The 23356-nt window shown below is 38.1% G+C and overlaps 1 protein-coding gene across 1 annotated transcript in view; it reads left to right on the top strand.

The window, feature by feature from the left end:
* The first annotated feature begins 5613 nt into the window (after positions 1-5613).
* The window catches only part of cplx2b (complexin 2b), a 39315-nt gene continuing 21572 nt past the window's right edge, over positions 5614-23356 (top strand). The window contains exon 1 of the mRNA XM_065266629.2: positions 5614-5746. The gene's annotated coding sequence lies outside the window, so the exon portion shown is untranslated. The remainder of the gene's footprint in view (positions 5747-23356) is intronic.

The following is a 23356-nucleotide window of genomic DNA, read 5'->3' as shown; positions in this document are numbered from 1 at the left end:
GTTGTTTTAACCCAAAATTGTCTCAAACCCAACTTATATCCGGCACTGTAAAAAACTTATATCCGGCACTGTAAAAAATGCAGCATGAGGTTAAAACAACTTGGTTTTGCAAGTCAATTCAACATACTATTTGAAGTTTTGACCTGTGATAAGTTAACATAACTTAAAAATTTTGTTAAAAAATTTCAACTTGTTTTTAGAAGATAACGTAACATAACATATTATGTTGATTTCACAAAAATGCTGATCTTTTGTTACAGTGTGGGTTGGTTCAACTCATAGTTGGGAAACAACCACCCATCATAGGGTTATTTATAGCCCAACAGTTGGGTTTATCCATATTTTACCCAATTATGAGTCAGTCTAAATGGTACATATTAGGACCTTTTTAAATGTGCTGTCCCAATGGCAGCTTTTGTACCTTCTTCTAACAGTGTAGAGCAGTGGTTCTCAAACTGGGTGCGGCGAGATGGTGCCAGAGGGGCCCCATTTTTATGATATTTTATCAAATTGATTAATTTATCATGAATTCTTTGCAATTAAACCTAAAAAATAAGGATAATAACCAACAGCACTACTTTGTATCATTCAATATGTTTTGTTTAAAGGTGACATAGAATGGTTGAACGGAGTATTTATCCTTGTTCTGTGATGTGACATGTAGCCAAAACATTTTTTGTTTGGGTCTGTAATGCCTTAGAAGCTTGCTAAAAACCTCTCTCAGATAGCTCTATTAGGGTGAGGGATTTCAAACAAGTGGTTTTGCACCTATTTGGCTCCCCCCAGAGTCGTATAATAATAGAGTTACGACACTCACATAGACGTCCGTTGTAAGAATGGAATGCGGAAGTAACAGCGTTTCATGTAGTGACCGGTAGTGACGCATAGTTCCAAACGCAGCACTGAAGCCCATTCATTTCAATGGCACCTGCAGGTAAATCGATGAAATTACCGTTTCTCTTTACATTTTCGGACATTTCATTAATATAGTCAACAGTGATATTTTATGAACTCTGCTGTAGGTAATGATTTTCGTTAATAATAACTAGTAAAATTTTTATATTTTAATGAGTTGTGTATAATGTGTGAATAGGCTAATATAGATTTAATGGTTTAATATTTTATTACTGGTGGCCATCTACTTTATACTTATCTTTTTTATATATTACGAGTAACACTAGGGGGCAACAGCGACAAGCTAAATGCCTTATAAGAAAGTCACACTGCTTACAATGCTGCTATGTGTTTCATTGTGTTTGGTAAGTAATACGAGTGATGTATCCTCGAAAATCATGTATGATTATATTAACATTTAATGTGTGTACTATAAATACAATTAAATATTAATTTAGTGTGTTTATGTTATGCTTCACTGTTACAAATAACCGCGTTGGCGATCTTTTTTGTGATTTTAATATAGTAAAAGTGTAGGAATTATGTTTTTAGCAGATTGATAGCCATTTATATAGCCATATTTTGCTACAAAAATAAAAGATAAACTGTGTTGCTGTAGTTGGTATAGATAACCACAGTTATCTTTGGGCCACAATTAACTGTTTATCTTTATTAACTGTTTTACTATATTTACATCACTCCCTAGTAAAAAAACGTTATAAACATAGTAAGTATAGTGATCAATTCACATTACAAGCTAATATTTATCTAAAATAGCTGAAAACCTATGCAAACAGATTGACAGCCCTGCTTGGTTTGGAACTGCAGAACGTTACATGAATCACGTGACCGCACGGCGGCGAGATCAAAGCGTTTCGTAACTCTGTTATTATACGACTCTGGCTCCCCCTACTGGCTTAACTTGCAATCTCATTACTGATTGGCTGACTTTGCTGCCACTCAAAAAATGTAGCCAATTATTTTAAAGTGGAGGGGCAGTGAGATGCCTGTGATGTCATAAGCATCAGTTTTTCAGATTGGGCCGTTTTCTGGCTGACATTTCTAAAAGAGGAATCTCTATGAGACTGAGATGTTTAGCATGTTTAGCACTTTTTGTATGTTTGTGAATGTGGACAGACTACCATTATTCAACAAAGACAAGGTAAAAATGGTTTTTCATTCTCTGTCCCCTTTAATTAAAAGTTGAGTTTTAGAACAGTTTTTGTCATAAATTTTCTTTGGAGGGGGCACGAAGGAATGTGCCGTACACAAGGGGGGCCGCACTCTGAAAAGTTTGAAAATCAGTGATATAGAGTGATAGATGGGATTTAGGTGAAAAAGCTGAGATACACTGTCTACCTCACATGGCATCACATGACTCCACTGACCATACTGATGGTTTCTACCAGAAACGATGTATGCTCAGTCAATAAAGCTGTAAAGATGCTACCATTTTAGTGATTTACAGCTTGATTGTATATTAAACATTTATTAAAGATTAATACATTTTACTAATGCATATTTATCTGATGTTTACTGCTTTTATTTTGCACTCTAATGTCAAGTTTGATGTTTTATATGTAGACATAAACTGTGCTGCACAGTCTGTGCAGTGTTGTCAAATTCGAACCCATTTTTCACTATTAGACTATGAGCGGGGTGGAATGTAGGGAGGTTGGTAAAATGTGGTTGCCAAGAATAAAATGCATTATGAGACTTGTTTACTTTTATGAAAATATCTGCTGTAAGCAAGACACTTGTAATGAATCTAAATAAAAATAGCAGAATGCATTAAAGGGGACAGAGAATAAAAAAACATTTAACCTTGTCTTTGTTGAATAATGGTAGTCTACCCGCATTCACGAACATACAGAAAGTGCTAGACATGCTAAACATCTCAGTCTCATAGAAATTCCTCTTTTTGAAATGTCAGCCAGAAAACAGCCCAATCAGAAAAACTGATGCTTATGACATCACAGGCATCTAACTGCCCCTCCACTTTAAAATAATTGGCTACATTTTTTGAGTGACAGCAAAGTCAGCCAATCAGTAATGAGATTGCAAGTTAAGCCAGTAGGGGGAGCCAAATATGTGCAAAACCACTTGTTTAAAATCCCCCACCTAATAGAGCTATCTGAGAGAGGTTTTTAGGAGGCTCTAAGGCATTACAGACCCAAACAAAACATTTTTGTCTACATGTCACATCACAGAACAAGGATAAATACCCTGTTCAATCATTCTATGTTACCTTTAAACACATCATGACAATATACAATTTTACTTTAAGCATACTGTTAACTAAAAATGACAAAATACTGCAGTATACTATATGAAACAGGATAATGAAGATGGATGTCCTTCTCGTGTCAGTTAGCATCATCCAGACCTTTGGTTAAAAAAGCTGACACAAAGTCCAGCTATGAGGAAATGTTTATTTTCCTTGTGCTTTATTAGCTGAAATATCCTGCTTGTGTTTTCACGGGCAGTTCATGTGCATCATAAATAATGTTTTATTGCCCATTTACTGTTGAAAGCAAACATGCACATACCATCTGTTGTTCTTTATTAGTGATTTTAAAGCCTTAAACACCCTGCAATAATAAAGAAACCAACATACACCAACTGCCTTATCTGCTTACCTGAAAGACCTTATACCTCCATTGAAAGTGACCTAATGTGTAAATAAATAAAAACTGTTGAACTTACACCCTTCATGTCTTTCCTCAGCTAGATATTTTGACAGCTCTCAGAACATTTGTCCACGGAGCCACAGGCGGTTAACCTTTAGCTCTAGACTTACAAATGGACGTGGCTTTGTTGGCGGTCAAGTGAACACACAACATTTATCTGTCCAAATAAGACATGGGATTTCTCTGTGGACATTTAGTTTGCATAATGCAATTTCTCTACAGACATTCAAATGAATCGTAGCTTGTTAAATTAAATTATATTAAATTGTGTTTTTGAACAGGAAAGAGTCATCCTTACAAACTCAGTGAAACACAATGATTCAGAGTTCAGTGACGCTCAAGTGTGAGACTTAATATTTACAAACTTATGAAGGAATTGAGGAGGACATATATGTTTTGCAGAAAATAGCAATGTTGTACTTTATTTAAGGTCACTGCTTTTGAGCTCAAATGAAAAACAACAAAATCAACAACATATTGAATGTATGCTACTGTTGTCAATGTTAATGTTTTTTATGATGTCACTTCAACTAAAGCATTATTATCATTATGGCTGTTTATCACCATGCACTGTCAGAAAAACAATAGTCAAAACATGGTCCCTATAGCAGTCACTGGGGCAGTACCCTTTCAAAAAGGACACCTGCACCTAATTTCTTGCTGCACTTAAATGTTTAAGTTTAAACAACTTGAATTAGTAAGTCATTTCAACTTTTTTACTAGTTAGAAGTTCCTATAAATTATAAAAATAAGCCCATTCAACTTCAATTTTTATTTATACCAATTGCTCTACTCACTAATCCAAAAAGTTGGAATGACTTGCTAATGCAAGTTGTTTGAACTTAAAAAAATTAAGTGCAATATGGATTTTTTTTTTATGTAAAGAGTTGATATTAGTACCTCAGAGGTATATATTTGTACCAAACATATACCTAAATATACATATTTGGACCTTTCTAAATAGTACTGTCCCAGTGACAACTTAGGACAATTTTTTTTACAATTTTTTGTGTGGTTGAGGTCACATTTGTGCTGATATAAAGCTGCATAATTGACAGTGTACTGTATGTAAATATGTAAGAAAAAGCCAAGGAGTTGTGTGTAACTACTTTCTTATCCCAAGGATTGAGGATCTGTGACAAATAAATAGCTTTTTATGTCTGAAGGATCCGCAATCGTCCATCATGGTTTACTCACTGATCACTGTTGTATCTAAATGATAATTAAGTTGTGGTTTACATTACAGCTGCATAAATGCACGTGATGTCATAACCAGTCCTACATGGCAAAGCCCTCTGAAATCAGACCCCATCAGTTTGTGTTTTGTTTTTTTTACTGTGGAGGCTTGGTTCATGTTCTGCTTTGTTTGTGCTGATTGTGTTGCTCGGTGGAGCCTGAGCACCTGCCAGTGATATTTGTTCAGGTCTTTATAGAGGAGGTAATGAGGGATCAGTAATCAATGTACACAGCACTTATACAACAATATCCTACTGACCTTCAGAAAGGAAAAAGGCAGACCCAAAGGACGAATGCATTAATGCCACGTTGCTGACAGATAATGTCAATGAACATTATTGTTTGTAATCAGTGCACAACCAAACTTCAGCACCTTTTTAGTGTGTAACACCCTTACAAAAATGAACCCATTTTTTGTAATGATTACTATTAGCAAAACTATATGGAAAGGATGTTTTTTACTACAGTAATCATTTTATTATTATTATTATTTTTTATTTTTATTTTATTTTAACTGTAGTAAAACCTTGGTTAATTTTCGTAAGGGCATAGGCAAGGTAAGAAGAGAATTGCAATACTGTATGGGGTGTGATCCAGGAAGAAGAAAATATATCAGAACACAAAAGGACAAAACACAAAAGGAGTACTCACATTCATGACTTAAAATCAAACCCCATAGTTAAACCCAATACACTTTTACTTTAATTTTGATATCTTGGGTGTTACCACCCACACTAATGCTTCTAAACAGGAGCTGATGTTGATGGTACTGTAAGTGTTGGGGTGTGATCAGGGGAGGAGGGTGGCGGCAGAGAGGAGAGGGAGGAGGCGCTTGGATACGGAGCCATACACATCACAGACGCAGATTTCAAAGCAGAGTCAGGACCACAGAGCCGCCGCATCGCACGCACGCTCGCATCGTGGAGGTTTGTAAATGTTCGCATGCTCTCTTTTCCGCATCCATTTGATCAGACGCGGCGCGTTTATGCCATTGAATGCCGCATGTTGCTGGTGCCGATGGTGCAAACACGGCGATGGAGAGGGTTGGGCACGCAGGGTAAGGCGTGATCTGCCAGTTTCAGCACCATGTTTGTAAGCAATAGACTAGTGAAATGTTAGTGTACAGAGATGCATTGTGTGATTTCAGTTATGAGGAGGTAGATGGAGAAGCGCGCGACGCGAGAGAACAATATGCGCAGGTGCAGTAATTGATAAATCTTTCAGCTGATAAATAGATAGACTGCACGAGGCCGAAAAGCAACGACAACAGAAAGATCAACATGCGTTACGTTGATATGTATTTTTTTTGTAATGAGATCTTTTCTGATGCAGTGTTTCAATGAGTGGGTGTAGGAAAAAGCAGGATGTGATACTACAATTGCATTGAGCTTCAATGTGTAGCATAGCCTTGCTTGGCAGATCTATCACAGTGTTTCATGGTTTCGTTCATTACCACATGAAAAATGTAGTATACTTTGGTATTTACTATAGTAAATTAAAGTACAATTTCTAGATAATAATGTTTTTAGACCTTATGAACATACTATACACTAACAAGCTGGCGGTTTCCCCTTTAAAAAGTGTACCAAAGAGTGCATATTAGTACCTCAGATGTATATATCTGTACTTAAAGCATATATTAGGACATTTTAAAGGGATACCTTTCCAGTGACAGCTTTTGGACCTTTTGAGAGAGTTTAATAGTATATTGCAAAATACTACAGTTTACTATAGTAAAAATGCCAAATTACTAGGCTATAAATAGTACAATATTTTTTTCATGTGTTTTTTATGTGATTCTTTAAAGTTGTGTGTCAGTCATGTCTTCTATTACATTTTTTTTTTTAATATTATGAGATAAATAAATAGAGCAGATGTACTAATGGTGTATTTATCAGTAACAGAGACCAAAGAGTTTCAGAACAGTTCTTCTGAGATATATACGTGACATGCATTTAAAAAAAAAGAGTAATTTTATTTTATTTTCCCCTTTGAAATTGTTCACCTGATTTAATCAAACCCAGTGCATAGATGTTATTATATTTCCATTTATGCATTTGACAGACACTTTTATCCAAAGTGAATTATGGCACATTCAAGGTATACGTTTATCGGTATACTGTATGTGTTCTCTGAGGAATGAACCCTCGACCTTTGCGCTGCTAAAGCAATGCTCTACCAGCTGAGCTACATGAATTCACGATAACCTTTTTTTAGTATTATAAATTAGACGTGCACTTTCTCTGAACAGTGGCTTAACATGGTTACTTTGACCTCAGTTCAAACAAATCTTAAAAGCTGTGTTTCTCTCAGACTCCAGCAGAATATGAGGATTAAGTTTATAGTTGGGCATGCAATCTTTAGCAGAGGAATAGTTTTTACTTCAAAAGGCATTGGCAATAGCATTCAAAAGACTGATGCTGCAAATGTGCATTACTATTTCTTAGGTTTGGCCCCAGGCAAGCATGAGAATTATGTCTAACCATTGACCATTATTCATGTGCTGCCTCAGAGATAGAGAAAACAAAGAGATGTGAGGAGTGAAAGAGAGAAGGGATGCATGAAATGAATGCATATAGCACTGGAAGACAGCATTAGGTTTTACATGTTAAAACCTACTTGACATTTACGGTGTGTTACAAAAAACGCATTTTCTCAAAATGTAACTTTTGCAAAAGAAAATTTCTGTGGATGTTCCGTTTATGTATGTGTTTGTTCACGAATGTGATTATTCTGGATGATTTGTATGAGAATTATTTAGCAAAGCTATAGATTAATTAATTTTTTCAAAGGTTGGCATAGGAGGACGAAAATGGTACTTAGACTGACTGCTGCTTTACAGATGGCATATTTGTGGACTCAGTTGTTGAATATTTGAATGTGATATGTAGCTTTAAATGCCTCTTAAAACACAATTGCAAAATTGTGTTTCCATCTATCAGTGGTCACACATAAAAAAAAACTACACGAAACCTATTTGTTGAGATGCTATTTAATGTTCATATGCACAGTTAAAGTTGTGACTGCATTTTAAGGTATTTTTAATCATTGGTGCAGTCATAAAGTTATGATTCATGATTGTGTAAAATGTCACTTTCATGTCAGTGACTCATGTGTCTGCCATAGACCGTAAAAAAATAGGTGTCTGCCAATGCAAGAGGACAGGGTGCGGTGTTGTTTATGACAGGTGTGGTGGAGTGGCAGTTTTAAAGCATCCACTGTGTGTTTGGTGCTGAGAGGAGTCAGGAGAGCTGCAGGGGAGAAATACGGAGATGAATTATTTATAGTGGTGTCCAACCTCCGTCAAATCTCATTGTGAGGTTTTATGATCATATTCCTTTATGTAGGCTGTGACTCTGAGTCTGTTGGTGACAGGTTGCTGAAGGGCTCTTTTGAGAGCAGCTTTTGTCTCTTTTGTGATTATTGCTATATTTTCCATTCACTGATGAAAAACTGTAGCAGTTTAGTGGCTTTTTTATGCAGTTTGAAACTAGGTTCCATATTCCGTATTTACTTAAAGAGATAGTTAACTCAAAATTAAAAACTGTAAATAATTTGTCATGTTGTTTCAAAGCCGTATGACTTTCTTTCTTTAATGGGATATAAAAACTTTAAATCTTTTCCATTCAATTCAATTTATGTGAAAGTATTTTCCAAACCGCAGCTTTTTCTATTCAGTTCATCCACAAAGCAGTATCAGGTCACTGAAACCGAACCTTTTTGAAAACTCGTGCCAGGGTGAAATGTGAGTCTCTGTTTACATGCGGCAAGTCTTTTCTTCTTTTTTTATTTGGCATTTAACAAGTGAGGTACATAAGGCGGATCTTTGCACCCTTCCTCAGTATGTTAGCCAGTAATAACCTTTTTTAGGCTTCTAATTGGCCAGCATGACTTTACGGTTCGGGTTACATCGCCAGCTGTTGGTTTGGCATGCACTTGTTAGCACTTCATAATATGTTATTCCGTTTTCGTGTTGTGCAGAGATTTTTTAACTGTGCTTTTGTGGACAAGATTTTATTTTAAAACAAAGAAGGAAAAACGTTTTATAAAAAGGTTTATAAAATACCTGTGTATATGTGTGGACAACCCTGTATCACAAAATTATATTGTCATGTAATTTTGTGAGTGTTTTCCGTGACACTGACATGTTTTTCCGCCTTTTTGCGTGAACATGTAACGTATGTCTGTGACGTATTTGTTACTCAACTGTTTTGTCCTATTTTCAAATCATTTTCTCTTCGGTTTAGGGTTAGATTTGGTGTTTGCGTTAGGATATCAGTATTGGTTTATAACTTTTTTCATGACTTATTTTTTATAATTTATGATTTTTAAACCATTGTCACCTGGCATTAGGGTTAGAGTTGGGTTTGGGTAAGGATGTCATTTCATGTAAATCTAACCCTAAACCGACAAACTAAAAGCGACAATGGTAAGAAAATATGACAAAACAGTTGAGTAACAAATACGTGACAAAGACACGTTCACAGACATACGTGACATGTTCACGCAAAAAGGCGGGAAAACGTGTCAGTGTCACGGAAAACACTCACGAAATTGCGTGACTATGTACGTAATTTATTTCGTGATACTGGGTTGATGTGGACTAGGCCTTAAAGGGATAGTTCATCCAAAAAATGCTAATTCTGTCATCATTTACTCACCCTTAAGTTGTTTCAAACCTGTATACATTTCTTTGTTCTTCTGAACATGAAGGTAGATATGTTTAGGAATGTTTAAAAGCAGTTTTGGAGCACCATTTACTTCCATAGTACTGTAGGTAAAGAAATACCATGCAAGCCAGTGGTGCTCTCAACTAGGGGTGGCACGGTACATGCAAAAACATCCGAACGGTTGTCGGTTCGCCTGTCTCGGTTCGACGTATGCGCAATGTAGCCTCGTGCCGTATGTTACCTGAAGCCTTGTATACTTTCGTCTGGCACCACAGCGCGAGCCTTTGTTTGGGGAGGTGTTTATACTCAACGCACAGACTGTGTGCCGGCGTGATGAGACCTCATGCTCAGCTAGATTCGCCTTGAACTTGTGATTCTTGAGTTGCGGAGCCGCTCGCAAATTTACAAAATTTGACGTGCACACCAGCAAGCAAAATAGGGTCTCGCGCATTCTACTGGCATTACCGCCCGTGTTAATGTCAACTCTCTCAAGAACATACCGTAATTTATAAAGTTTGAAATATAAATGTTTTCTTACAAAAAACCTCTCTACACCTCAGAAGACATTTAATAACCGTATGGATTCGTTTTTTTGATGAAAAGATATGCTTTTCTGTGCTTTAAAAATGGGGCACTATCCAATGCCATTATAAAGCTGATAAGAGCCAGGATATTATTTAATATAACTCTAACTGTGTTTGGCTGAAAGAAGAAAGTAATTTACTAGGAAGGCTTGAGGGTGAGTAAAATATGGACTTATTTTCATTTTCGTGTCCTTCGATATCTCCAAAACTGATAAAGCTTTGTCTGCAGCAGATTTATGGGATTTTGCAAACTAGATGTATATGTTACAATGCCAAGCTGTGGAAGCATGTTGGAGATGTTGACTATAATTGAAAAGACCTATAATTTGGCTAAATAGTCTAAAGATAATGTTCTTTGGATGAAATGCTAAAAGCGACTATTTGAATTGAAAGCTTATCTCTCTTTCCCAGATTTCCACTCCCTCTGAGTGCTTATCCACTGCACAGACACATACAAACACACTTCAGACACCAAGAAGATGCACGAGGAAGCTTAAACGGACAACCTGTAGGTCAACAGATATGCATTTCATGTACAAGCAATATTAAGTGTGAGAGCTTTTGATGAGAATAATATAATCATAAAAATAAGTGCTGCAGACTTTCACAAAGTGACTGACAAAACAAGGGAAATGATCCGTATAGAGATGTATGTGCACAGCTGCCATGCTATTAGAGCTTCTGTACAGTATTGTTTATTTTGTGTGGCAAAATGAAAAACTGAGAAGAGGCGTTCTGAAAACAGGCAATGCATGCATCATGATTTATAACACTATGAGGCATATTTCATAACACATCATAAGTTCTCTTTCCACAGGTGGTCAAAAAATTCATAGTTTACACAAATATATGTGACCCTGCTTGTTAAAAACCAAATTCAACACAAATTTTCAATGACATAGTACTACGCTTGAGTACAGCAAAACAGAAATAGTGTGTTTAGCAGAGCAGTCAGAAACACTGCAGTAATGTGTCGCTGACATGAAAACTTAAATGTGACAGAAGCTAATTGGCCCCCATTGGAGATGGGGGTTCTCATGACCTGTTGTGTGAGCCCAACCCAGCACGCAATGATCAGTTTTGACAGTTACATAGCAGGGGGTTGGAGAAAGGAGCTATAGACCCCCTTCCTGAAAATCAAGGGTCCAACTGCTCTCACACAGCAGGGGTGTAATATTCATATGAGTGGGTCACTGTTGATTCTTGATATATTGCCATAAAACTAGATTTATTAATAGCTGGAATTCTCGCTACAGTTCTCCTAAACCCTGAGACAAATGGTATTACAAAATTGATTTTATTTAATGAATTGGGTACAACAGGCCCACTGTTGCCTGTCGTTAACTGTTGTCATTTAGCGAATAGTCTCTAGATGTCATGCCTGTGGCCAGTTGGGACACAAAAACTAAAACACTTGTGTTCTCGTGGTATTAACCACCCAACTTAATTTGAATGTGGAAAAACGGCAAATAAATAAAATATGTTATCAAATCCTCTATTGAATCATTCTGGAAAAATAGGCAGTATTCTCTGCTTTCAAGCGCTGGGGGCGTGTCCGCTGTTAACGCTTAAACCATGGCCATTCACCCCACTTTCTAATACTGCTACTACCTGAATGGATGCTAGTGGTTGATTTAGGGGCAGGGCCATGCTCGTGGCTTTATTGCATCATTGATCCACCATTTTAGCCCTGCCCAAATAATCCTTAACACAGAGATGTGGAAAAACTGTTTAATGGTGTAACTCCACAATTCAGTACTACATAGTATCGTTTGTCCATTTCACCAAATACGACCAATAGATGCATTTACTAAATTAGCGCCTCTACTGGCAGGATGTGAAACTTAATATATTAAGGTATAAAATGATATTTTGGGGTATCATTTCGCTATGATGACACACATTGGGATAAGATTTTACAATTTAAACCGCCAGGATTAATTGTATTTTATTACACATTACATTATTCGGGCATTTAGGGCAAATTACATACCTATTTATTTATTAAATGAAATAAACACAGCATACAAAACCAGTCACTGTCAGGACTCTGCCTTAAAGTCTTGTTAAATTTGTATTTTGTCAGGGTGGCAGAGTTCTGGCAGTCCCTGGCCTTGTGTGGAGGTTCATGCCTAGTTTTTGTGTTTGGCATGTCCCTCCGGTGTCTTGTCATTTGTCCCCGCTCCCTCGTCCTCCTGCTTATTGTTAATTATTACTTATTCCCATCACCTGTTCCCCGCTCGTTATCGTGTTTGGTTTGCTCTATTTAATGTCAGTGTTTCTTTAGTTCTGTGCAGGATCATTGTGTTGTGTGCTCGTGTTGCGTGTGCATTCAAGTCTAGCGATCTAGTCTCAGTCTCAGTCTCAGTCTCAGTCTCAGTCTCAGTCTCAGTCTCAGTCTCAGTCTCAGTGTTATCTGTTAGTTTTATGTTTCATGTTGTGCACCCCCTCGTGGGTCTTTGTTTTGTAATAAAGTGTTTTCTGTTTTCCCCGACATCGTCTGCTATTGGGTTCATTCGTCCTGCAATCCTCACAGAATGATCCTGCCAACACTGAACCCAGCGACGGTGTCGGGGTCCATCGCATCATCTCCTGTCTCGCTTCTGCTGCCAATCGTGGTGCGTCCTTTCCCGGACTGGCTGACCGGGAGGATCCGTGGGCGGCTCTTTTCCGAGCTCTGGAGTGCAGCTGTCGAGTCCGATCCGGCCCTTGAGAGGATGGCTGCCTTGTCCGGGCCGATCCTTGGTCTGGCCGCTGTCCAGTTTGTCTCGGCCTACGGGATGGCTGAGTCTGCGCAGTCCGCGTCACCCACCGAGTCTGCGCAACCGACCCAGCCTGCACAACCCATGCAGCCGTCAGCGCAGTCCGCGCAGCCAGAGCCGGAGTCCGCGCAGTCGACCCAGCCCGCGCAGTCGACCCAGCCCGCGCAGCCCGCGCAGTCGACCCAGCCCGCGCAGCCCGCGCAGTCGACCCAGCCCGCGCAGCCCGCGCAGTCGACCCAGCCCGCGCAGCCCGCGCAGTCGACCCAGCCCGCGCAGCCCGCGCAGTCGACCCAGCCCGCGCAGCCCGCGCAGTCGACCCAGCCCGCGCAGCCCGCGCAGTCGACCCAGCCCGCGCAGCCCGCGCAGTCGACCCAGCCCGCGCAGCCCGCGCAGTCGACCCAGCCCGCGCAGCCCGCGCAGTCGACCCAGCCCGCGCAGCCCGCGCAGTCGACCCAGCCCGCGCAGCCCGCGCAGTCGACCCAGCCCGCGCAGCCCGCGCAGTCGACCCAGCCCGCGCAGCCCGCGCAGTCGACCCAGCCCGCGCAGCCCGCGCAGTCGACCCAGCCCGCGCAGCCCGCGCAGTCGACCCAGCCCGCGCAGCCCGCGCAGTCGACCCAGCCCGCGCAGCCCGCGCAGTCGACCCAGCCCGCGCAGCCCGCGCAGTCGACCCAGCCCGCGCAGCCCGCGCAGTCGACCCAGCCCGCGCAGTCATTGACTGAACGGACTAAATCAGTGAGGTCTGCTTGGCCTTTGCTGCGTCCTCGCCCCAAACCCCCATGGACTGTCCTATTTTGAGTATTTTGTGGACTTCAGTGTGTTTGAGTTTTGTTTTTAGCACCTTTTGTTAAGTTTTAGTCTGAGGTCTTCTAGTCTTGTCATGTTTTTTATCTGTCATGTTTTCTTGTCTTGTGTGTTCCCTTTTGGACGCCAGGTGGCGTCCTTTGAGAGAGGGCTACTGTCAGGACTCTGCCTTAAAGTCTTGTTAAATTTGTATTTTGTCAGGGTGGCAGAGTTCTGGCAGTCCCTGGCCTTGTGTGGAGGTTCATGCCTAGTTTTTGTGTTTGGCATGTCCCTCCGGTGTCTTGTCATTTGTCCCCGCTCCCTCGTCCTCCTGCTTATTGTTAATTATTACTTATTCCCATCACCTGTTCCCCGCTCGTTATCGTGTTTGGTTTGCTCTATTTAATGTCAGTGTTTCTTTAGTTCTGTGCAGGATCATTGTGTTGTGTGCTCGTGTTGCGTGTGCATTCAAGTCTAGCGATCTAGTCATAGTCATAGTCATAGTCATAGTCTCAGTCTCAGTCTCAGTCTCAGTGTTATCTGTTAGTTTTATGTTTCATGTTGTGCACCCCCTCGTGGGTCTTTGTTTTGTAATAAAGTGTTTTCTGTTTTCCCCGACATCGTCTGCTATTGGGTTCATTCGTCCTGCAATCCTCACAGTCACAACTTTTTAAAAATTTACCTAAAATATTCCAAGTGTACCGAGGTCAAACGATTGATTTCTTTGAAGAATAGATGCAAAAGTGATGACAATCTGCTGTAAATATCAGATCCGTACGTACACTGATTCAAAAACTGCCACGATGCTGCGTCATCTATGATTGTGAAAAGGCATTGGCTCTCATGTGTCTCGTGACCAATCGCATCATCACGTCAGCTATTGGCACTTATGACCGACTACGTCATGCTGGTTTATGTTTGAATGAGATCTGATTGTGCGTTCTTCGTATAAAGTAATCGTATGGCTTCCGTGCGCAAGGTTTGCGATGCGAATTGTTTGTAATACTTTTATACTGTTTTATGTCATGAATACCTGACTGTACTTTTACTTGCATGTTGTGTTTGATATGGTTGAGAAGTGGTTGTGTTTAGGTTGAGGGTGGGGTTAGATGCTCCAAAAAATCTTTAAAACCATAAATGTTTATGAAACCGTTTCTATATTTACAAATTCATAAAATTAAATGTGTCTGATGTATAGACCGTTTCAGCAGTAACAATATAAACAAGCGGCTGTCACGGTCCGCACGTAACTTCCGGTAAACTCCGCTAAGAATAAATAACAACAAAGTTCTTTAAACGTAGTTTATTTATATAACAAGCAAAAAAACAACACATAGATTACCTAGGAAACCAAAACATTTGTTATTTTTGACGAGGCATTCGTTCAAGAGATCAGTTTAGTAACTAGTCAGACCATTAAAAAAACGAAACCGGAAGTAAGGTTCGGATCCAGACGTGTATCACGTGCGTCCAATGAAACCGTCTATAAGACAAAAAACTTAAAACGTAACAACAGATTGTATTTATAAGCTACTGCCGCTAGAGGACACTCATGTGTTAATACGTTGTACTGTAATAAGGTGCTTGCACAAACGACTTATGAGGTCGTTATTTTTTTGGAGGACATTGAAAGACCCTGTATCCGCCTGAAAACAAAGCTGAACCATGATTGGTTGATTTATATGTCACTCAGAATCAGTCTTACTATGGGACACTATAGCAACAGTTATTGTATCGTGGGATAGCTGGGGGGGACATCAAGTCAGAAACTGAACCAGACTTTTTTTAACGGTTGGTGTTTGCGATTGTCAACCTCAGGAGGTCAAACTAAATACTACTAAGAGCTGTTTTTCAGTTTTTAAAGGTTTGCAATTGTTGCAACCTTGACAAGATTTCTGCTATATACAGTATATCTATTATCAGTAAGAGACTAAATAGTTGATTTCCATCACCCGTCATTTTGCAAGCGTTCCATTACGTTACAATCGGACAGAACTAGTACGGTTAAGGTTGAATTTTCCACTGTGCGGCTGATAATGGCGTCTTTAATACAAATGCATCGGTCATTGCGTTGGTAACACATGTAGAGGATTATCATTTATTTTTGGTTTTGAGGACTACTTTTTACCCAATTTGTGATTACTTTGCTTAAATAATGCACTTTATCAGCCCACAAAGAGAAAATTGTACCCAGTAAACAATTTAGGGATTAAAAGACATCTACACTCTAAAAATTGCTGGGATATTTTTGACCCATAATGGGAAAATATTGGACAGAACACAGGCTGGGTTAAAAATGACCCAATGTTGGGTTGATGTTTAGCAAATATGGCATATAATAACCCATCAGTTGGATAAAAACAACCCAGCATTGGGACAATGGGACCAGTTGTGTGTTTTGTCCCATATTTACCCATTATGGGTCAAAAATAACCCAGACATTTTTAGAGTGTATAGCCGTCCAAACACAGCCAAGGTGTCTAGGCTAAAACAAGGAAAATTTTGGGCTATCAGTAAAATTTTCTAGACGTCTACCATAGCCCCAAAATAAAGGACATAGAATAAATACCAAACACCTTGTAATCACATGTTATTGGGTGTCATTATTTTAACATGGATGCAATGCTCATTGTGTATTAGATAATTGTTCATCTAACATATATTCTTATCTGGAGTAAAACAAATAGTGTGCATTAAAAGCTTTTAAAAACTTAAAATCAAACTGTACAATTTCCATGAAAATGTACTTTTTGCCCATTTTCAGCACAGCAACCTTTAGTCACCAGTAACATCACAGACAAATTGCTTGGACAGCACCAACACGTATCACAAGAATAATTTATAAAAGAAAGAATTAATATGAGCAGATCCTCAGCAGTGCTCTCCAAGAAGACCCTGACAAGATGTCTTTCAAACTCCCAGTGGATTTCTCTTCAATCTGTGGCAAGCTCTTGAAATTCAATAGCAAAGCTTTCTTTTTGGCAAGGCCACAAAGTCAGAGTAATGAAGAGCTCATGCGCTTCATTCCCTGCAGTCAATCTGTACTTTACTCTTGCTTGACATTTTGCATAGGACGCTGTTGCTCTGGTAACGCTCCACCTGTTTCTCCATTTCCATTTAATTATTCACAGTGATTTGTAAAGGACAGGCAGAGTCCATTCAATGAAGTATATATAGTAGATACATAATATTTTCCAATTAATTTAAACGTTTATATTTATTAATTAACTTTAGAATAAACTTTAAAACACACGTAAAATACAGTAAACTTACTAGCCGTATTTTTTCTAGTCATGAAAAGTATTTCGCATTTCTGTAAAAACTTTATATTTTTTACATTTATGCCTATATAAGACTGTATTGACTGTACAATGTATTGATTTGAGTTTTGATTTATTTAAAAGTGCCATAGAATGTAAAACTTAGTTACATAGGCAAAGATGAATAATAAGAGTTCTGTACATGGAAATGACATAATAGGTAACATTAAATTAATTACAATGCTAAAAACAAAGTTGTGACTGTTGAGTTAGTGCTATATGCTAGTTAATGCTATATGCTAAAGTTTAGGCTGAAGTTCTACTATTGACGTTACAGTTAAGTTTTTCAGGTCCATACTGACAAACTTACCACTCATAACCATCCATTAACATTTCAGAATAATTGATTTTTCATTCAAATCTGTATCTTTGTCTGATACAAGCTCAAACATTTGTTTACACACACAGAGCTACTGAAATGAGTCGCTCTAATGGCGCTTTTCCATTGCATAGTACTCCACGGTTTGGTTTAGTCTGGGTCGGGTCAGCTTACTTTTGGGAGCTTTTCCGTTGGGTGCAGTACGTAGTACTCGATACTTTTTTTCATATCACCTCGGTTGGGGTTCCAAGCGACCCGAGCTGATACCAAACGTGACGCGAAAACACTGTAGGTCACTGATTGGTCTGAGAGAATTGTCACTACAGCGTCATCGCTATAATGTAGATTAGCTTTACCTGTGCTAGGCTAGCTTGCACTGTCTCAAGCAAATATTTTGTCATCTGTGCTCTGCTATAAGTTCCCAAACTCATTGGGACAATTTCCACATACTGTTCAAATCAACACATGGAAGTCTTTCATATCAATTTAAGCTGTGTTGTCTAGTTCTGCTGCATTATATTTATACTACACTGTTTTGAGTAATAACCAAGATACTGTACATGCAGCACAGCACACATAAGATGCAAGACTCAGCACTACTGTAGATTAATGTTTTGATGTACAGTACTTGTAAATGTAATTCCCAACAAAATGATTTCAGGCATGATGTATTAATATACAAGCTGAGAATGAACAGATTGTTTTCATGTTACCATGTGTTGAGTCGGATCTTTAAAGTATTTTAGCCAGCCAGCCAGGCCATGCTACATGTTTAATCGAATCATCAGTGGGGCTTTTCTGCACAACACTATAAACCAGGCAGAACCTCTCTGAGTTTAACCTTATTACCCTGCCTTCCTGTATCCTTCCCACAACATCCCACTGCCTCGCTCGAACTGGAACTGTATCACTTATTTAGAATTTAACCATTGTAATTGGTTTGCTGTTCTATTTTCATTATCAATTTAAAATTAGGCAACATTTGGATTGAGTGCATACTGTAGTTTTACAGTTTACTATTATAATCTAGCATATTCACAAATGTCATATTTTGAGAACACATCTGCTCGGCAAACTTAAGAGAAATGTCACAGAATAATTGTAACAAATTGCATAGCTTGCCAAAAGCACGTTCATATAGTTCAACCAAAAAATATTGTTCATCTTTAATTCAGGCTTGTCTCTAGGCTGAAAAAGAGTGCTTTTGCAAATGTTATCACTTAATTTAACTAGCTGGACAAATATGCTTCATGTTTTTGAAATCCATTTTGTAGGTATAACAGTAGGTATTTGTTATTTGTAATAACGGCGTACACCTATAAACATTTATTTGTAAATGTTAGGCGCTTTTGTTTGTTACCCTCGGGTCGGTTGTGTTCTTGTACAGGCTAGCTTGACTTCTCTTTTATTTATTAATGAAACAAAATAAGCTAGTCAATAAAATATTAAAATTACGATGTAACCTTAAGAGGAAAACATTTGTTATGTTTAACCAACTGTAGTATGGTTATTACAGACTGGGTCACATATAAAAACTTTTTTTGTCATAATTGTGCTGCTTTTTCTTACATATTTAGTCTATTATAGACAGATATATAAACAATATCCACTTCAAGTATATAGACAAAATGGTATGGAAATATTTACCTGCAAACTTAATTTTTACAAAATAAGCAAGTCAATAAAATATTAAAATTACGATGTAACCTTAAGAGGAAAACATTTATTTGTTCTACAGTGCACAGAATAAATGATACAGAACTATAAACCCATTATTGCATATAATGTGTTCTAGTAAAATTAAATTATATCCAGGATGGGGCTGTTAAAAATAAAAAAATTGTCATGTTTCCTAAAAAGAATCAGACTGTTTACAGAATGGCCCTGATTTGATTGTTTGTTTTCACTATGACTTTTAATGATGCAGGATTTTGGACCAATAAAATGATCCCATAGTTGGCAAAGCTACTGCACTCTCAGAAAAAAAGGTACAAAAGTTGTCACAGGACGGTACAGATATGTCCATTTGAGGTACCAGTATGTCCCTCTAGGTAACAGTGTGTACCAGTTTTAGGTACAAACGTGTACTTTTTAAAAAGATGCTGCCCAAGTGATTACTTTTGTACCTGCTTGTAACTTTATTTTTGAGAGTGTGGGTACAAACCATAGACTGTAAAAAATATGGGCGTAGTGTCCGTGATGTAACCCATAGGTTTCTGAAGATCGTTTTTGAAGCTTAAAGTAAGCGTTGTCTGCCTTCGGCATCTTGGTCACCCCCATCTTGGTCACCGTGCAACACTTGCGGATATCCGAAAAGGGGTAAAATGGCGGGACGTGAGTAAACCTGAGGTGACTGGTTGCTGAAACCCGACCCCCCTAGTGACAGCAGTGGCTCTTTAACCTTCACTTAAGTGGTCATGCCCTAATTATGCAGAATTTTAAGGCTAAATATAATTTAAACGGATGAGTTACAAAAAAATTCACCCCCCCTGGCAGTTGTCATGAAGGGTTTGTTAGCTTTACAAACCAAAAAACTATTTTCTACCAGGCTGTAAACATATTATTTTCTACTGTAAAGTTGGACATTTTAACATAGGGGTCTCTGGGATTCACTTCCTTTTAGAGTCTGCCTCTAGCGGCCAGTCGATGAATTGCAGTTTAAATCACTTTCGTAATTCTCTTTCTGTTTTTTTATAAGGGAAAATCAGTTGAATTGCATAGTAGAACAGCCTGCTAGAATGCATAAATGTAAATACCACATCTGTAATATTTCATTTATTTCCCCAAGAGGAATTTATTTATACATTATTGTTCATCATGTCACTGTGTTTAATTCTGTAAAATGCAAACGTTTGACTTTTCAAGCCCATTAAAGGAGCATTTCACCCGTGGAAACATTAATCTTTATTAAAAGTGGATCATATTTTTAGTCTAAATGTAACATAAATTTAGAATTTGGTGCCTATTTGACTGAGAAAAGGGTTGTTTGTAGCCTCACTCCCTCTATAAAGATATAGGACTTCCTTCTTTCAATGATGCAAAATGATGATTTTTACATCATTGAAAGAAGGAAGTGCAACACTGAAATCCATATTTCTCCTGTCTCAGGGGAAACAGAGGGAATGATGCATGACCATTCAAAAACATGGCTGCGTTTTTAACTATACAAAGCTTCATGCAAATGGGTGAAGTGTCCCTTTAAAGAACAAGAAATCAAGAATGACAGAGGATGTTAATATTTGGTTTCTTTGCTGTTTTCTTTGCTCTTTGTGCTTTTTAGGCGTCATTGCTTATGAGAAGCTTCCTGGCAGAAAGGTTTGAGAGTATAATGTGTTTTAAAGTTGGGTGTTTGCACTCAGCCCGGTCTAAAGCTTAAAGCTCCAGGGTTCTCAAGAAAGTCAGGCATCTTTGCTTGTCCATATCTATTGATTTCAGCTGCCTCCAGGCCTCTTTTACCAGTCATTAAGCTGCGACTGAAGATACATAGCTTGCCATAGACTTAATGGATGCAGTTAGGGGGCATGTGTATCGCTCCTACAGTAAATGACTATCCTTGAAAGGATCTGTAAGGAGATGAGACAGCATGTGGACAGAATCAAGGATAGCTAAGTTACTTAACAATACATTACATTCAGATTCACCATGAAGTATGTTTATTTTTATTCAGAGCCATATTGTTTACTCCTGTATAGCTCTGTGGTATTGCATTAGCAGCACAAAAGGTCATCATGGGTGCAAACCCAGGTAACACAGACAGGCTACTGATAAAATGGATATGCAGTGCAAGTCGCTTTGGATAAAAGCGTCTGCCAAATGCATTAATGTAAACGTTCAAACTTATTATAAAAGTGTAAATATAAAGAAGGGGGAAATCATTTATTCTGCTTATCCAAGCTAAAGTAATAAGTTCTTCTTCTTCATAGAGGTTTGCTGTACGTGCAAAAGCCACGTTTCTAGTCATTTACTGCATCATTGTGTAAAGGATAAATTCTTTAATAGCAAGAGGAATAATTTCATGCTCGGTTGGGCAAAGTCATTGCCGTGCTTTAAGCTGTTATGTTGTTTTTCCAAAGCCTTTGAAAACCTATCACAGTATTTAGTGCAAGCAGCATCTCTCTCAGAAAATTATCACTTTACTGCAACATTATTCTATACTATACAGTACATCAGTGATGTTTTGAAAAATAAAATGCCCCGCCGTGATCTTGTGATGTCTCTGAAGTCAAGGTTGCGTAAGGATCTGTTAATAGACTCTTCTAGCTAATAGCTTTTTTTCTTTGTAATCTTTATCTTTTTCTTGTATTTGTACATGCGGCTGTACACTGTAAAAAAATTCCGTAGAAATTGCAGCTGGGTTGCCGGTCATTTACCGTAGATTTAAATTTATGTTTTTTACTGGCAACATTTTGTTCAAAGTTAAATAAACATTTAACGTTTACAAGTCTTTGTCTTTACAGACTAAAAGTAAAAAAACAGCATCAAGCAAAAAAATTTGGGAAACAAAATCTGAAGCAAAAAACAGAAAAAGGTTGATGATGATTTCTGGTTCCCAGAATGCTTTGCATGAGGCTGTTATAGTATAGTTTTATTCTGTAAAGATAAAGACTTGTTAATATTTAAAATTTATTTAACTTTGAACAAACTCTTGCCAGTAAATAACATAAATTTAAATCTACGGTAAATTACCGGCAACCCAGCTGCAATAACATTGTAATTTCTATGGAATTTTTTTACAGTGTAGCACATTCATGTTTTAAAGGACAGTGTCAGTTTGAATGATATTGATATTAGCCGAATACTCTCAGTACGTATTATATGTTCATTGAATGTCTTTACTTAAAATCTGTTTAATCCCGCCTCTGGAAATTAAGAAATACAAATTTTGTTGTTGTTGTTTTTTATAAAAAAAATCTAATTTACAAGAAAACATGTTAGACGCACTTAGAGGGTTTTGCATCTGAACTCTTCAAATGTCTATTAAATTTATATTTTGATTGTGTTGTATTGATAATAAATTAAGTGAGAGTAATTGAATATATTTGACTTGTTTGTAACTATTTTGCGAAGCAAGTAATTCATATCCAGCGGCACAATCTTATTCATACATTTAGTATGACCTGCTTTAACCCCTAGTGATGTTGGGACTTTGCAAATAATCATTCGTTTTTTTTTACGATTCACTTTGTACTAATTCATATGATTTAGCCACCTTGTAAATATTTATAAATTGTAGTAAGGTCAGGCTGGCTTGTTCATTATTAAATGCAATATCCAGTTTCATGAAGGCTAGATTATACAAAATACTGGAAAACATCAATATTGTATTATTCCAAAGCAGCGGCTGTACTAAAAATCAGATTGAACAGAATTGTATATATAAAAGGTAAATGTGCTCAAACTGTACCCAGTCTCAAGGTCACAGAAGGGTGCAGTGTGTTATGTTTATCAGATCTGGCATGTGTTCAGTGATAGCATCTTACCTTAGTAATGTTTCTTTGGTGGGGGTGCTGTAGATGACCAAAAATATTGCATAAAGTGCAATTTATGTAAATGGATATACAGGAACAAAAATGTAATAAAAACAAAACAATTGATTAAAATACATTGTATGTTCCTGTAGCTTAACTGGTAGAGCAATGCATTGGCACCACAAATGTCATGGGTTCAATCACAGAGAACACACACATACGGATAAAATGTATAGCTTGAATGCACTGCTTGGATAAGGGGGATGGGAAGGGAAAGGAGAGAGAGAGAGAGGAAGGGGAAAATGGAGAGATAAGGGAGAGAGAGCGAGGTTAATGGTTTATCAGGATGCAGTGGATGCATTTCCATGTTCCAGCTGTTCAAGCATGAAGTTTCTTTGGTGTTTATTTAAGAGTTTTCCAAATTGCAGAAGTCAATAAAGTGGTAAGTGTAAAGAAGCTTTTCGTATGCAAATGCATGTTCCAGTTTTGTATTCATTACGAAACCATACAGTATCTTACCTTAGGTTAATGGTTCTCTATTATATTGTATAATGTATGTTGGTGTGCCTTGAGAAAGGGCACGTCTTGTGTGCCTACCCACGGTTGGCGTACCCATCATTTAGGAATCTGCTT

This window comes from Paramisgurnus dabryanus, chromosome 16 (assembly GCF_030506205.2).
Source record: "Paramisgurnus dabryanus chromosome 16, PD_genome_1.1, whole genome shotgun sequence".
Lineage (NCBI taxonomy): Eukaryota > Metazoa > Chordata > Actinopteri > Cypriniformes > Cobitidae > Paramisgurnus > Paramisgurnus dabryanus.
Note: the sequence above shows the minus strand (reverse complement) of the source record. Positions and strands in the feature narration are given on the sequence as shown.